The 17,770-nt window shown below is 41.4% G+C and overlaps 1 pseudogene; it reads right to left on the reverse strand.

Moving 5' to 3' along the window:
• Positions 1 to 1,149: 1,149 nt before the first annotated feature.
• LOC145007954 (dirigent protein 22 pseudogene) lies at positions 1,150 to 2,210 on the reverse strand (annotated as a pseudogene).
• Positions 2,211 to 17,770: the final 15,560 nt, after the last annotated feature.

The following is a 17,770-nucleotide window of genomic DNA, read 5'->3' on the forward strand; positions in this document are numbered from 1 at the left end:
CGTAAATACATATTTTGTTAATCATGTCTAGCGAGAAATATGAGCATTATAAAATATGACTTTTTGGGTTAAGTCATTAGGTAGTAAATTATCATGTTATTAACATTATACACTTGATAGAGTGAACTTTTATGAATATTGAAAACTTTGTAAAAGTAAGCTTTATGTGATTTGAGAAAATGACCTTATTGCATAGAAGTGATTATACATAAGAGTTAACTCATACAAATGACGTAATTAATGATGAGCATTAATAGAATGTGATTAAGAAATCAAGAAAAAGGTGTAAACAAGGAGGTCAAAAGCTTGAAGTACCATCCACATAGACCATAAACAAGGTGATTACCTTTTGATTACTCTTATAATACATATGATTGTTAATGATATTATTATTATAGATTGTTAAGATGTGTTAGATAAGAAGGTTATTGCCTATATAAGAAATTATATATGAATGAAAACTTTTGATTGAGTTTATTGGATTCATATGATGAATCCATGAGAGGTAGTTGGATCTCTTTATGTAGAAGATCAATAAAAAGAGGATTTCTAGTTGAGATCATAAAGACCTACATGATAGATCTATGAGAGGCGCCGATTAGATCATATTACGTAAACAATTGATTCGACAAGAATGTCGAAAACAAAGATATGAGACTTACATGTCTAAACCCATAAGAGATGATTGGCTTTATTCATGTAGAGGACTTCTCAGGTCATTGAGTTTATTCATGTAGAAGACTTCAATGGAGTGAAAGATAACAAGTAGCTTGAGATAAAGAAATTGAATTTTAAGAGATTTTTCTTGAAATGAGCGTTATGACTGTATCATGATTTGACAGATTGAATAAATGAGTATAACTCATATATCTACATGAGTATAAATATGTATGCTGATTTGAGATAAACTTTGATCATCACTATGCTTTCAAACTTACCGTTTGTTCATGTTTTGGTGATTGCAAGTATACCGATAAATTAAGGAAAGAGCTCGGAGGAATTGTCATAGTAAAAAACGATAATTTAGGGTTAACATGAAGTAACCTGTTTTGTAAAAGTTAAATAAATAAAGTCTACTATATTTTAAACCGGTTGTTACCCCATTCAATATATTATTATTATTATATATAATATATTCATGGACTTGAATTGGACACAAGCATGGAATACACCCGCATACATATTCTTACTAACACATCGTCGGATACAACAAATTACCAAACAAAAAAGACAAAAATAACGAGTCGGCAAGCTTAATAACGAAGCACTACAAGATTATACTCAACAATAGACGACGTATCATTAAGAAAATACGTCTGAGCCATGGCGATCCCACGTGCTAACCTGAAAGCACCTGTCCCACCAACTATAGACATTTCACGAACCCGATTCAGTATAGGGTTTGTGCCAAGAAACTGTAGGGTGCTACCATTGAACTTCCCTTGTGTAAACACAAAGTTCAAGTTCATAAGAAACCGTGGTTCTTCAAAAGATGCTGCACCAAAGAACCCTTGACCCTTACCAATCCTCATAGACCTTGCATCTGGTTCAACCGTTAGTGGGTTGTCAAACATGAAGGTTCGACCAAATTGGGTGATAGTGGTCGAGCTGATGTTTGACTCGAATACTTGATATGCAGTTTGACCCGGTCCAGTTGTGGTGTCGTGAAAGTAGAAATGTAGCTTTGTGACCCTTTGTTTCTTGTGTGGGAGTTCTTTGAACCATTTTTCCACTCCTTTTGGTCCTTCAGAAATGCTTTGAACTAATGGTATTGCTATGACGAAAAGTGTGCATAGCGTCAAGATCAAATGCTCTTTCTTCATTTATATCAGAAATCTGAAGAACCCTAAACAAAAAGATTCAAAATGGGACTTGATTCTTTGTTTCTGGACAAAGAAATTTGGATTTTAAGAACTTGATTTCTAGTTGAAAATGCGTTTTTGAAAGATAAACGATGGAAACTTGAACAGGAGGATTTGAATCTTTAACCTTGTTCTTGCAAACAAACGTGTTATAAGCGAAAAGATTGAAATTGAAAAGAAAATGGGGAAGTCAACTAGTCAACTCTGGTTTCCGTGAAAGAAACTCGTTTTCTTTGGTGGAAGCAAGTGGAGGGTAGCATTCACATTTCTGTCGACACTAAGCAGGATACCATTGTTGAATATTATTCCCTGTTAAAAAGAAAAAGCGGGATTTGGATAGTTAATGATTTATTTGTGGATTTGTGGGGAGTAGTTGTTCTAGATTATGTTTTTGTGGCCGAATGGGATAGAGATCAGCTGGGAATCAATTAAACGATAATGGTCAATAGAGGAGGCTCGACTCCAAAGCTTAAAAATATTGAGGGGACTTTTGGGATAGTTTATTTAAATTAACTTTTGACAATGGTAATAGTCACGTTTTAGCGTTTAGATTGCAAATAATAATAATAATAATACATAATAAATAAAAAAGAAGAAAAGAAAAGAAAGGTTTATTCGATATGATACATGCACATCTTTTAATATATTAGAAACTCATATCATTTTCGCTTATTTAACAAATATAATAAAATTTTCATAAATATTAAAATACAACTTATTAACTTATCAAATAAACTAGTCCATATATATTTTTAAATTCTTTTTAACACAAGATAAAATCATAAATACTTAAAAAAACATAAGAAAACACCCTCTATATTATGTTGAATACAATTTTTTTTCCTGAGTTCGAATAAAAATGTTTATAAATAGAATTTGATATATATATATATATATATATATATATATATATATATATATATATATATATATATATATATATATATATATATATATATATAACAATTGGGGACTAGTTCTTTTAAGTTTTATAAGTCTTGTTTCTTTTTCTAAATATCTATTTATGTCATCTTATATTCGTAATCTAACTTAATAATTATTTTTTTTTACAAAATACTATTAATTCGTCAGCTAGCTTATCAATTAAATGATAGCTTAGGTCGTCCGAAATGCATACCATGAAGGGTTTCGTAGTCTAGGTGGCCACCCGCATGGTTCATGCACACTAGCCTGAACCATGGTGGTAGCTCATGGTTGTTGTGTTTCGTGTTCCCATTGATGATTGAGAATGAACCAATCAAGCGTCGACGATTTAATTTTTCCCTTTGACTCCATTTGACTATCCATTTAACGACAACTTTTCTAAAAAATTTAAAAAAAATAATAATTTAAGAACAACTATTTACCTATATAAATACACATCGTTCACATAAACTTGTACATCCAAACCATTTATCTTTTTTCTAATGTTATTGTCACTATAGCCCAACAAAGCTACGTATAATTGTTTAAATGGTCCCTCGTGATACTTTTTTTGCATTTTAAGGGCATAAACTTGTATATTACCGATTGCGAAAGTCATCTTACCCATTTTAGTAGGTTAACCTGCCTCATCACTTGCCATGTATACATGTGAGTTAACTTGTTGAGTCAATACCGAGTTGACTCGATGACATAGAAGCTAACACATGCAAAGAGTAATTATCATCTTTAGTTTTCACCAACACCCCAACAACCTTACACTGCCGATTCGATTGAGTCTCAAGCACATGTCTCGAATTATAAGGGGACACACCCATGTGGGGTTTGAAGTAAAACAACTCTCAAACTTGTTTACCATATTCGGGAAAACAATCATCTGGAAGAACCCTTAACAAACAACAATGTTGGCTCCACCACCTTCACCCGACTTTTTAAATTCTGGTGAAGACATCAACTATAATGTGCTCCACTCAGTCTTCTGTGATTGTGGTCATAAGATTACAAAAAACCAAACTGAAATGAAACGGTTGAAGGAGTAGCTCGGATAAGAGTATATCGTATGCAGGATCGACCACATTAATCTCTAACACAAGCTGGATGACCATGATTAGAAGTTTAAAGTTGTTGGTGTTGTCATGGGTAGCATGATCGTGGGGATGCTCTTGTTGCTGGTGGTTGTGCTCCATTTTGTTCTTAAGCTTCGGTGATGGGTGGACTTAAAGCAATGGCGATTCATGGTTAAGAAGCTTATTAGTATGTAGATTTTCTATTTTTTTATATATATTTGTGTTGTTTTGGCGAAATATGTAAAAGACCTCTCTAAATGATAGGCATTTTGTAAGTGAAATCCGATGATTAATGAAAGACAAGTCTAAATGATAGGCATTTTGTAAGCTTGTGTGATCTTCTTTGTTCATTGTTTATGATCTTATTTACTTGTTATTTTTCATTAAAAAAAATCCATGAAATTGCAATAGTAATGGGAAGAAGGAAAAAGTGGTGATGTTAGTGACCCCACATGCCTTGCACAGTGGGGGTAATATAGTCTTTTAAACGGAATGTTACCCTTTCTTATATACCAACTTGTTTCATTCTAGCACATTGTTTTCTTCTTCAAATTCTCTCCATTGTGAAGCTATATAATGAAGAACATGGAATGTGGATGTAGAGCTTAGACTATAATAAGAACATCACGTACTACTAATAACCCAGAAAGGCCCTTTTATACATGTCCCAAAAAGGTAATTTACCCTTTGTTCAATTTTAGATGTTAACCCTAGTTTTTTTAAGATGTATTAATTCAAGAAAATAGTTGGAATAAGGATGCTTGTTTAGGTTTTATAGCTTGGGTTGATCAAATGCAGTGCAACAATGAAGGTGTGATCATAACTGGGTTGTTTAGGTCGAACAAAAAACTACAAACGGAGGTCTTTAAGTTGAAGGTTTACCTAATATGTAGTTGGGTATTTTTTGTGTTTAATCATGTACAAGTTGTAATGAATGTAATTTGGGTTTAACTTGTAATGTACTTTGTTTTGGTTTGTATGTTTAACTTATAATATACTTTGTTGTGTTTTGTATGAACAAATTATAAACAAGCAAATTATTGGACCACTTTTTATTTAACTTGTAATGTGCTTTGTTTTGTTTTGTATGTTGATCCTGATTTTACTAGGACCACATGTTCCCTTTGAATCTCTGACAACTCGTAAATTTCTATCTCGTAAAGTCAAAATAATCAATCAAAAGTCATACTTGTTTCTATTACCTTTTAGCCTTGTTAAGGGTCATTTTAATGACTTCTAAGCCAAGTACACTTAAGGATTGGATGTTGAGAAGTGTTAACTTAGGATTAGAGGAATGCAATCGAACCGGAAAACCCATCAAAGAGCGTTCACGACCGTGAACCCCTCTTAGGTCGTGAACCCTTAGCATATATATATATATATACGGGATTTTGCCATTTTCCTTCACTTCTTCTCTTCGCCGCAAAAAAACCCATTCTCTCTCAAGTATCATATATCAAGAACACTATTTTCACTCTTTTCAACCTCTTTCCTTTGTATGTATGTAGAATACAACTTAGGATCTTCAAACACTTGCCAAAACACCTAGATCTTTAAGTGTTCTTCACATTTGGGTCGTGAACCTTCAAGTTTGGGCCGTGAACCCTTCATGTGTTCATCATTGGGCCGTGAACCAGTCATCAAGTGGGCCGTGAACTCCATTCGGCCATTAACCATCCTTCCATTGGGCCGTGAACAGCCTATCAACCTCTTATCTTGCTTCTAACACTCATTTGGTGAGTTATTCATGTATCCTAGGTTGTTTCCCAATCTCCTTTGTAATTACATTCACTAATTACATGCTTATATGTATCAATATAAGTCATTTAGGACTCGTTTGTGATTGAAGACTTCATTCATGGAACTTACTAGCCTTACTCGAATCATCAATTGAATCACCCATATAAGGTGTGTTCATACCCCTATAATCAATCTTTTAAATGTTTTAAATGCTTTTAAAGGGGGGATGCAAGTTGAACACAATGGTATTGTGTTAATATTTACCTGTGATAACCATCACATTAAATGATTTCTTATGCTTTTGTAAGTGATCAAATCAATTCAAAAACTCTATTAAGTTATGTTACTTTGTTGTTTATAAAATTCCGTTTTTAACGTACATGCATAACTCAGTAGATAATCAAGTATTTTCTACAAATTTGAGATAGTTCAAAAAACATACTAGTAAACTATAATAGTTATAGTTTAGGGTTCAGTTCATACTATAACTTGAATAGGAAGAAACATACAATAACAAGAACAGGAAGGAACATACTATATTCTTGAACAGAGCAAAAAATCATGATTCAAGAACTTATGCTTTACACTACCAGTAACGTAGGAACGGAACGTATCATTAACTCATTGTTTAAAACAAATATGATAATATACAAGGTATAAGGGTATATCGGGTACATATACAAAATACCAGGTTATATATGTGGTACATCTACAGAGTACCTGTAACGACCCAATTTTCACGTCCAAAAATTTCGTTTTTAAAACATTACTTTAGAAAATGTTAATAAATAAAAACATTGTTTGACCAAACTACATCACAACATAAACCATGTTCAAAATTCAAGTCATACAACCAATCGAAACATCAGAGTATAAACCCCAGGGAAACCTAGTAAATGCGGAAACCAATGTGTGTGCATGATGTGCCGCTACCGAGCCAGCTCCTTCCCCTTCGATGAAGAGGTACCTGAAACCAAAACTATAAATTGTAAGCACAAAGCTTAGTGAGTTCCCCCATTGTACCACAAGCCGTACAATCACATAACATACGTAAATTGTCAGACATATCTGGGTGCCCGACCTACCCCTTCGATCCTCTCGACCGGATACTGCCTAGCATATCTGGGTGCTGGCCTACCCTTCGGTCCTCTCGACCGGATACTGCCTAGCATATCTGGGTGCTGGCCCCCCCTTTGGTCCTCTCGACCGGGTACCGGGGACTATTTCACCCCGTACTACTACCACATAACACATATATCACATAGTCTATCTAACATGGCTGGGTATGACTGCCCCTTCGGCCCTATCGACCGGTAACCTGGGGACTATCTCCCTTGCTATCACTAGCACATAGCATCATATCATACGAACACATAAACATAACACAGGTAGTAGCAGCCCTAGATGAATATCACAGAGACAATCATCTAATCATACATCTCCTACTGGTGGGCCGACATTGTGGCCTTAGACCCACCGCTACTGGAAGGTAACTCACCTCGTAGCTGTTGATCTGTGTGGGAATAGTCTAACTGCTGCTGTTGCTCCGGAAATCCTCCGGCTGTAATTCCCACCAAACACTTAGTCAAAACTGCTAACCGTTCTTTGGGTAAAATGACCATTTTACCCCTTATCATGCCCTAAGTCAAAGTCAGAGTCAACTTCTAGTTGACCCGACTCGCCGAGTTGGACCGCCAACTCGCCGAGTCCATGTCCCAACGACTGCCCTCAATTCTGGTTCTACTCGCCGAGTTAGGCGTTGACTCGACGAGTTCTCCTTCCAAACTAATGTTCAAGTCCTTCATCCTACTCGCCGAGTTGTATGAACAACTCGCCGAGTTCATCTTCATCCGATGAACAAGTTATACTGTGACTCGCCGAGTTGTATGAACAACTCGCCGAGTCTGATCTTGATCTAAGGAGATTGCCTTGAACTCGCCGAGTCTGGGCATCGACTCGCCGAGTTCTACTATGGGTGAGTTTTGGCTTCCAACTCACCGAGTCCCCCCTGGACTCACCACACGACTCGACATAACAAAAAGGGGACAAACCCGGAGACTCGCGATTGGACTCGCCGAGTCCACTCCATGCAAGAGCTAAAAATGCGATTTTGCTCGAATCCAGTACATGTCATTCGTAGATCTGGGTTCCTAGAGCATGAATAACACGTAAAGTTTCCAACTTTACGTGTAAATATCCATCTATGGGGTTTTTAGGGTTCAAAATGCACCAAAAGAGTAGATCTAAGGTTTTCATGCAATATGGGTTCATAAAGGTAGTAGATCTGAGCTCCTGGAGCTCAACCATGCTTAGATCTAGAGGCCAATAAACGTATTTCGAAATATGATGCACATACAAGCTTGGAAAATGAGTCATGAAGGACTTTAATGGGGCCATAAGCATGAAAACAAGGGGGAAAACGAGCCATACCTTAGTCAACACTCTGAAATAGCTCACAAGTGCTTGACCTCCTCTTCTTCTTCTTGATCTCCTTTCCTACTCACTCCAATCTTCAAGAGGACACACCAAATGGCTTCAAATCCACAAAACAAGGCTTAGAACGAGGTGTATGGCTTTGAGGGTGAATGGGGACTGGCTTGGGGGCGGAAAGGGGGATTAAATAGGGTGCAAACCCCTGAAATTTAGGGTTTCATCCAACAGCGGTGACTCGCCGAGTCCAGGATATGGACTCGCCGAGTTGCCAACTTAAACGTGTCCTGGGTCCCGTCCCTACTCGGCGAGTCGGACCTATGACTCGCCGAGTCCAAGGCTTAAAAAGGAAAAAAAATACTCAATTAAGATTTTCATACCAGGAACCAGGTGCTACAAATCTCCCCGACTTATTTTAGACTTCGTCCTTGAAGTCTGCTGCTCAATCCTGGAACAGCTCGGGGTAATGGTCCATCATTTCATCCACCGGCTCGCAAGTCCACTCCGAACCCTTGTGGTGCTGCCATTGCACCTTCACTAACTCCACCCTTCAGTTTCTCAAATCCTTCGACTTCCTGTTGAGGATTGCAACTGGGCGCTCAATGTAATTCAGGCTGTCGTCAACCTGAATATCCTCCAACGGCACTACTGCTGAATCATCCACTAAGCACTTCCGCAACTGAGAGACATGGAAAGTGCTGTGGATCTTACTGAGCTCGTCTGGCAGATCCAATCTATACACCACCTTGCGAACCCGGGCTACAACCGTGAACAGTCCGATAAATCTCGGGCCTAATTTGCCCCGCTTCTTGAATCGAATGACGCCTTTCCAAGGCGACACCTTCAGGAGAACCATATCCCCGACTTGGAAGTCCAAGTCGGATCGACGCTTGTCAGCGTAACTTTTCTGCTGACTCTGAGCAGTCTGAAGCCTGCTCCGAACCTGCTGGATCCTATCGGTCATCTCTAGCACCACCTCGGTGCTCCCCATGACCCTCTGGCCAACTTCACCCCAGCATATCGGGGTCCTGCACCTCCGTCCGTACAACATCTCGAATGGGGGACAGTCAATACTCGCGTGGTAGCTATTGTTGTATGAGAACTCAGCCAAGGGAAGGTAGGTATCCCAGCTACCACCAAAATCTAACATGCATGCCCGCAACATATCCTCCAAAGTCTGGATGGTCCGCTCGCTCTGACCATCCGTCTGCGGGTGAAAGGCGGTGCTAAAATGCAAACGAGTGCCCAACTCGTCATGAAACTTCTTCCAAAATCTGGAAGTGAATCGCACATCTCGGTCTGATATCACTGACACTAGAGCCCCGTGCTGCGTTACTATCTCCCTGATGTAGATATCTGCCAACTTTTCGGCCGATATGCTCTCCGGGATCGGAATAAAATGGGTGCTCTTGGTCAATCGATCCACGATGACCCAAATCGAATCTACTTCGCGTGCAGTCCTGGGAAGCTTTGTGATAAAATCCATCGTGATGTCTTCCCATTTCCACAACGGGATGTCCAACGGCTGCATCTTCCCATGCGGTCTCTGATGTTCGGCCTTGACCTTCCTGCAGGTCAAGTACCGCTCGACGTACCATGCCACATCCTGCTTCATGCAGGACCACCGATAATTTAGACGAAGATCCCTGTACATCTTCGTCGCCCCGGGATGAATAGAGAATTGGGACTTGTGCGCCTCCTCCATCAAGATCTGGTGCACGCCTTCGTGATACGGCACCCACACCCTGCGGTGTACTGTCAATGGTCCTCGACTATCATAATCGAAGGAGGAAACCTGACCCACCACACACTCGCTCTTCCGATGTTCCTCCTTGATAGCCTCCTGTTGAGCCTCCCGAATCTGCTCCAACAGGAGAGTCACCACAGTTATCCTCATGCAAATATCCCTGATCGGCGCCGCCTTGTGGCTAAGCGCATCGGCTACCACGTTGGCCTTTCCCGGGTGGTAAAGGATCTCACAATCATAATCCTTCACCACATCCAACGACCGACGCTGCCTCATGTTCAGATTCGGCTGATCCATGAGGTACCTCAAACTCTTGTGGTCCGTGTAAATGGTACACCGAACCCCGTAGAGGTAATGCCGCCAAATCTTGAGGGCGAAAGCCACCGCCTCCAACTCCAAATCATGCGTCGGGTAGTTCGCCTCGTGAGGCTTGAGCTGCCTCAAAGCATAGGCAATGACATGCCCCCTCTGCATCAATACCGCGCCCAACCCTGAAATAGATGCATCACAATAAACCACAAAATCCTCTACGCCCTCAGGCAGGGCTAAGATCGGCGCCTCGCACAATCTCTGTCTCAGTGTCTCAAATGATGCCTGCTGCTCGGGTCCCCACCGAAAGACCACGACTTTCTTCGTCAAACGTGTTAGGGGTACATCTATCTTGGAGAAATCCTGAATGAACCTCCGATAATAGTCTGCCAATCCTAGGAAATTCCGAATCTCAGATGGAGACTTCGGAACCTCCCATCTCATCATGGCCTCGACCTTGGCCGGATCGACCAGAATCCCGTTCTGGTTGACAAGGTGTCCGAGAAATTTCACCTCGCGCAACCAAAACTCACACTTGGAGAACTTGGCATACAATCTCTCCCTCCTCAGGGTCTCCAAAACCTCTCTCAGATGCTCCTCATGCTCCTCCTGCATCTTGGAATAAACCAAGATGTCATCGATAAAGACTATCACAGACCGATCCAACATCGGTCTGCATACGCGGTTCATGAGGTCCATGAATGCGGCAGGAGCATTGGTGAGCCCAAACGGCATCACCACGAACTCATAGTCTCCACAGCGCGTCCGGAACACGGTCTTCTGCGTATCCTCCTCCCTGACCCTCATCTGATGATAACCGGAACGCAAATCAATCTTGGAGAACCAAGATGCTCCCTAAAGCTGATCAAAGAGATCATCAATCCTCCGGAGTTGGTAACGGTTCTTCACCGTTACCTTATTCAACTCCTGATAATCTATACACATCCAGTGCGACCCGTCCTTCTTCTTCATAAACAGAATCGGGGCTCCCCAGGGTGAACTGCTCGGTCTAATGAATCCCTTGTCTAGCAGCTCCTGCAGCTGCGCAGACAACTCCTGTATCTCGGGAGGAGCCAGCCGATATGGTGCCTTGGCTATCGGTGCCGCACCAGGAACGAGGTCAATCCTGAACTCCACCTGTCACTCCGGAGGTATCCCAGGAATCTCCTCTGGGAAAACATCTGCGAACCTTGCTCACGGTCGCATTACCCGCCTCCCGGGTATCCATCACGTACGCAACATATCCTGCGCATCCCTACTGAAGGTAACGTCTAGCCCTCGCTGTTGAACATACAGCAGGTCCGCGCTGTGGCCTCTCGCCATGGATCACTAACTCTCCCCCACCTGGAGTCCTGACTCGCACTAGTTGCTGCGCGCAATCTATCACCGCCCCATTAGGGCTCAACCAGTCCATGCCTATAATCACCTTGTTCCCACGCAACGGAATGGGAACCAAATCCACCAAGTAGCGCTCCTCGAACAAACATAATACACAGTCACGAAATACTGTTAATGCTCGCACCGATCGATCATCAGCAATCTCTACTTCCAATGGGCAATCCAGCATGCCCGAAGACTCAGGAAACTTCTTGCTAAGCGCAAGGGACACAAACGATCAGGATGCACCCGAGTCGAACAACACCTGGACTGGGATACCGTTCACATGGAACGATCCTAACACACACACACACACACACACACACACACACATATATATATATATATATATATATATATATATATATATATATATATATATATATATATATATACCGGGCACATATCAATATCATAACATCATATAAATAAACGAGAGGGAAAAGAATCATACCCGTCACCACATCGGGTGCTACGCGTGCCTCCTTGGTGGTCAGATGGAATGCTCGTCTCCTCACCACTAGAGCCTCTGCCTTGCCCTGTCGGCCATCTGTGATCCGCAGGGTTGCTGGATCTGGCGCCTTTACCGGTGCTGAACCTATCAACTGGGGGCAATTGGCCTTCTTGTGGCCCCTCTGGTTGCAGTGGAAACACAACAACTCCGATGTCGGAACAACTGCTGCCGGAGCAGTGCAATCCCTACTAAAGTGCCCAAACTTGCCGCACTTGTAGCAGCCTGATGATCTCAACCTGCACGGCCCCTCGTGCGTCTTGCCGCATTTCCTGCAGCGGCCCCATCCCTATTGGCCTTTTGGCCCCACATCTGATCCCTTGGGCTTCTTCCCTGAAGCCCCTCCTGGCTGCCCCTCCTCCGCTTTCCGTTTCCGGATGTGCTCCAAATCTATCTCCCTCTCCCTTGCCCTGGCAATCATGGAGTGCACGGTGGGGCAAGCCGAAAAACTAACGTGCTCCCGGATATCAGCCCGGAGCATGTCATGATAGCGGGTCCTCCTCATGTCCTCATCACCCGCATATTGGGGCACTAACAGTGCCCTCTCCCGGAACTTGGCGGTGATCTCCGCCACAGTCTTAGTCATCTGCCTCATATCCAAAAACTCCCTGGCCAGCTGCTGAAGCTCGACAGCCGGCGCAAACTCTGCCCTGAACCTGGTCACAAAGTTCGACCAGGTCATAGCCTCGATAGCTGAGGCTCCCAAAGAATCACCCACTGACTCTGAGCAATCTTGAGCTCGGTCTCATAAACACCCTGCTGCATACCTTACCTTCGACCCCTCAGGGCAGAAGCTAGTCAACTGTGCAGACTCCATGTCTGCAATCCACCGCCTGACAACAATGGGGTCTTTCACCCCGTGGAAGTCCGACGCACCGCTACCCCTGAAGTCCTTAAAGGACAGCGTGTGAGGTCCCAACTGGCCAGATGCCATGTCGCTCCTGAACGCCCTGAGGCGATCCTCCATCAGCTCGATGATCCCTTCCTTGATCGACCCGAAGATGATGGGGGTCGACTCAAGGATACCTATGGTGATCTCTGACGCGATGAACTCGCGTAGCCTCTCATATACTGGCTCGGAACCTGATCTCGAACCCGACCCCTCTCCTGAACTGCCAACTGCTGGTCTCGGGCGTAGTACCACCATTCTGAAATACAAAGAAATAGCAACTGTTAGCGATACTGATACCCCTGGAGGGATCCCACCCACTACTAGTTCCCTAGTCTTATCTTAGCCTTCCTCGGTTCGAGTACGGATCCTCTGATTTCAGTAGTACGGGCCCATACTACCTTCCACATCTATCCGTACCTTTCCCAAGGACTACCTTGACTCAACCAGGTTCCTTTCCCCTACTGCTGATCACTGCTACTCATTATCCTAGGCTTACCCTAGGAAACCTCTAACTCCACCCAACCCAATCCTCAGCTGCTGAAGTCCTCTTGGTGATGCCAATTAACTATTACCTGAATACAATCACATGTGCTGAGGCTCGGATAATCCTTCGAGTAAGGGACTCATCTCTACAACGGTTAAGACTCAAACAAGAGCTACGCAATAGAGTCAAATCCAACACTCTGAGATTATTCAACCCTGATCACATGTGACTTAAACGTATTCACCTAACGGTTAACTCCCATCACTTCAAGGCCCATATAGCACAAAGCAAACAACATTTGGACGTAAGAAAAACAATCTCAAGCAACTCTATCCTCGAAGAGAGAACTAAACTAGCATACAATGTTAAACTCGTACTATTAGGAATAACCTAAATAGGCTACCCTATTGCTATCTACTCAGCTCTAGCATGCAACTCTTTCATATACTGAAGCACATAAAGCAGGCACATAAGGCATCACTCCTAGACCCTTAGTCCTATTCTAGCATGCTGTTCTACAGAAATTGATAAACATAAATAAACTTGTATGGGTACATTGGGGAATACTTACTTGAGCTTGGCTGGTTACGCACATCACACACATTATTCTTTCTTAAAATCCTTTACTTAACCCTTTTGAAAAACATTTTCCTTTTCCAAAATCTTTTAATCCCTCGATTTGAGTTCAAACACCCCCGAAAGTGTGTCCGAATCCCTCAAACCAGGGCTCTGATACCAACTTGTAACGACCCAATTTTCACGTCCAAAAATTTCGTTTTTAAAACATTACTTTAGAAAATGTTAATAAATAAAAACATTGTTTGACCAAACTACATCACAACATAAACCATGTTCAAAAGTCAAGTCATACAACCAATCGAAACATCAGAGTATAAATCCCAAGGAACCCTACTAAATGCGGAAACCAATGTGTGTGCATGATGTACCGCTACCGAGCCAACTCCTTCCCCTTCGATGAAGAGGTACCTGAAACCAAATCATTAATTGTAAGCACAAAGCTTACTGAGTTCCCCCATTGTACCACAAGCCATACAATCACATAACATACGTAAATTGTCAGGCATATCTGGGTGCCCGACTTACCCCTTCGGTCCTCTTGACCGGATACTGCCTAGCATATCTGGGTGCTGGCCTCCCCTTCGGTCCTCTCGACCGAATACTGACTAGCATGTCTGGGTACTGGCCCCCCTTCGGTCCACTCGACCGGGTATTGGGGACTATTTCACCCCCTACTACTACCACATAACACATATATCACATAGTATATCTAGCATGGCTGGGCCGACATTGTGGCCTTAGACCCACCGCTACTGGAAGGTAACTCACCTAGTAGTTGCTGATCTGTGTGGGAATAGTCTGACTGCTGCTGCTGCTCCGGAAATCCTCCGGCTGTAATTCCCACCAAACACTTAGTCAAAACTACTAACCGTTCTTTGGGTAAAATGACCATTTTACCACTGATCATGCCCTAAGTCAAAGTCAGAGTCAACTTCCAATTGACCCGACTCGTCGAGTTGGACCGCCAACTTGCTGAGTCCATGTCCCAACGACTGCCCTCAATTCTGGTTCTACTCGCCAAGTTAGGCGCCGACTCGACGAGTTCTCCTTCCAAACCGATGTTCAAGTCCTTCATCCTACTCGCCGAGTTGTATGAACAACTCGCCGAGTTCATCTTCATCCGATGAATAAGTTATACTGTGACTCGCCGAGTTGTATGAACAACTCGCCGAGTCTGATCTTGATCTAAGGAGATTGCCTTGAACTCGCCGAGTTTGGGCATCGACTCGCCGAGTTCCACTATGGGTGATTTTTGGCTTCCAACTCACCGAGTCCCTCCTGGACTCACCACACGACTTGACATAACAAAAAAGGGACAAACCCGGAGACTCGCGACTGGACTCGCCGAGTCCGCTCTCTTGCAAGAGCTAAAAATGCGATTTTGCTCGAATCTGGTACATGTCATTCGTAGATCTGGGCTCCTAGAGCATGAATAACACGTAAAGTTTCCAACTTTACGTGTAAATATCCATCTATGGGGTTTTTTAGGGTTCAAAATGCACCAAAAGAGTAGATCTAAGGTTTATATGCAATATGGGCTCATAAAGGTAGTGGATCTGAGCTCCTGGAGCTCAACTATGCTTGGATCTAGAGACCAATCAACTTATTTCGAAATATGATGCACATACAAGCTTGGAAATGAGCCATGATGGACTTTAATCGGGCCATAAGCATGGAGACAAGGGGGAAAACGATCCATACCTTAGATATCACTCTGAAATTGCTCACAAGTGCTTGACCTCCTCTTCTTCTTCTTGATCTCCTTCCCTACTCACTCCAATCTCCAAGAGGACACACCAAATGGCTTCAAATCCACAAAACAAGGCTTAGAACGAGGTATATGGCTCTTAGGGTGAATGGGGGCTGGCTTGGGGGCGGAAAGGGGGATTAAATAGGGTGTAAACCCCTGACACTTAGGGTTTCATCCAACAACGGTGACTCGCCGAGTCCAGGATATGGACTCGCTGAGTTGCCAACTTAAACGTGTCCCGGGTCCCGTCCCTACTCGGCGAGTCGAACCTATGACACGCCGAGTCCAAGTCTTAAAAAGGAAAAATACTCAATTAAGATTTACATCCTAGGAACCAGGTGCTACAGTACCAGAGTTATATATAGGGTACATCTACAAAGTACCAGATTTTATTTGAAAAGGGTACATCTACAAAGTACCGAACATAATAAATAAAACATAGCAATATATAAAACTCATAGCAATAGCGAATGAAGCGTTTAGAGTACAGGATTTCATTACTTCTAGTAGTATTTCTAACAAATAGAACAGTGGCATATAACTTCCTAGTAACTAAACATTCAGTTAGAAGAGGGCCAATAATGTTAACTCTGTGATTCCTTGGTGGATACATAAGGGACATATATTAATCGGATCCGACAGACAGTAGGATGTGCGCTTTCTGCTTCATTTCCTGTTGCTTGTTTGGTTATAGGCTTAGAGCAGATTCACACAGTCTACTATCTATTCGATCTTAGCTATATATATATATATATATATATATATATATATATATATATATATATATATATATATATATATATATATATATATATATTGTATATACTAAATAATAATAGGGAGTAAGAGGTATGGGTCAGGTCATAGCATACAAATTCAATATACCACTTTCTAGTACAAAAACATACTTTTTGGATAGAACATTAAGTAGGTGAAACTAGAAACTTATCTGTAAAAGGTTTGATATGGATTATTAAACCAATATAACTTAAAGGACCTTAAATGGATAATTCTATAATACCTTAGCTTATACATCAGGGTTATATATAATTAATATTCGATAGGCAGTGGAATGTGTGCTTTCCTCCTTAATTGTTGTTCCTTGTTTGGTTGTGGGCTTAGGGCAGATTCACACATTTAACTGTCCGTTCGATATTAGATTGTATATAACTAGTATAAACTAAGTGATTATAGAAAGAACTATTGTGGTTACCATTTTACTAAACGAAATATATGATTTTCATAAAGAGTGTTTTCATCAAATATAAAGAACTATTACAGGTAACTCCGTAAGTACCAAATGAATACACCTGGGTTATATACACTGAAGATCTAACAAACAATAGGATTTTTGACTTCCACCTCATTTCCTATTCCTTGTTTGGTTGTGGGCTGAGGGAAGATTCACAAAATCGATTGTCTATTTACTCTAAATTGTATATAACTTATATCTGTTTAGTACTCTTAAAAGGAATTACAGAGTCATTTTTACTTTCATTCATCACATTAGAAAATATAGGATTTTCTGGAGGAACAGGCGAACTTTTCTAAAGAACATACAGTTTACTTTTCATAACTAAAATACTTATGAACCCACCAGCTTTAATGGTGATCTATTCTTTCAAAATAACTTGTATTCTCAAGAAATGAGTAGACAGGTATGCACATTGGGATTCAGAAGATGGATTATAGTAGCTTAATGTCTTGTTTTGTTATTTACTTTTGGAGTCAATTTTTTGCGAATCACATACTCTGTAAATACTTTAATATTAATGAAATGGTTGTTTGTTAGTTTTATTACTATGATGCATATGTTGTGATACTACATATGACGTCCTCCGCCCCCAAGCGTTTCTTCCGTTCCGGTTTGTGGGTGTGACAGATTGGTATCACAGCATTGTTTATAGTGAACTAAGTGTATCAACCTATAAAAGATATACAACTATAAATGCAATGGGGCCAAGGTGCTCTGACTAAAATTATATTTTAAAAATATAACAATATTTTATAAAATTATACATACATGCTTATACATATATACAAACAAGAACAAGTATCACAAGAAGAACAAAACATAAGA

This window comes from Lactuca saligna, chromosome 8 (genome assembly GCF_052625555.1).
Source record: "Lactuca saligna cultivar CGN05327 chromosome 8, ASM5262555v1, whole genome shotgun sequence".
NCBI lineage: Eukaryota > Viridiplantae > Streptophyta > Magnoliopsida > Asterales > Asteraceae > Lactuca > Lactuca saligna.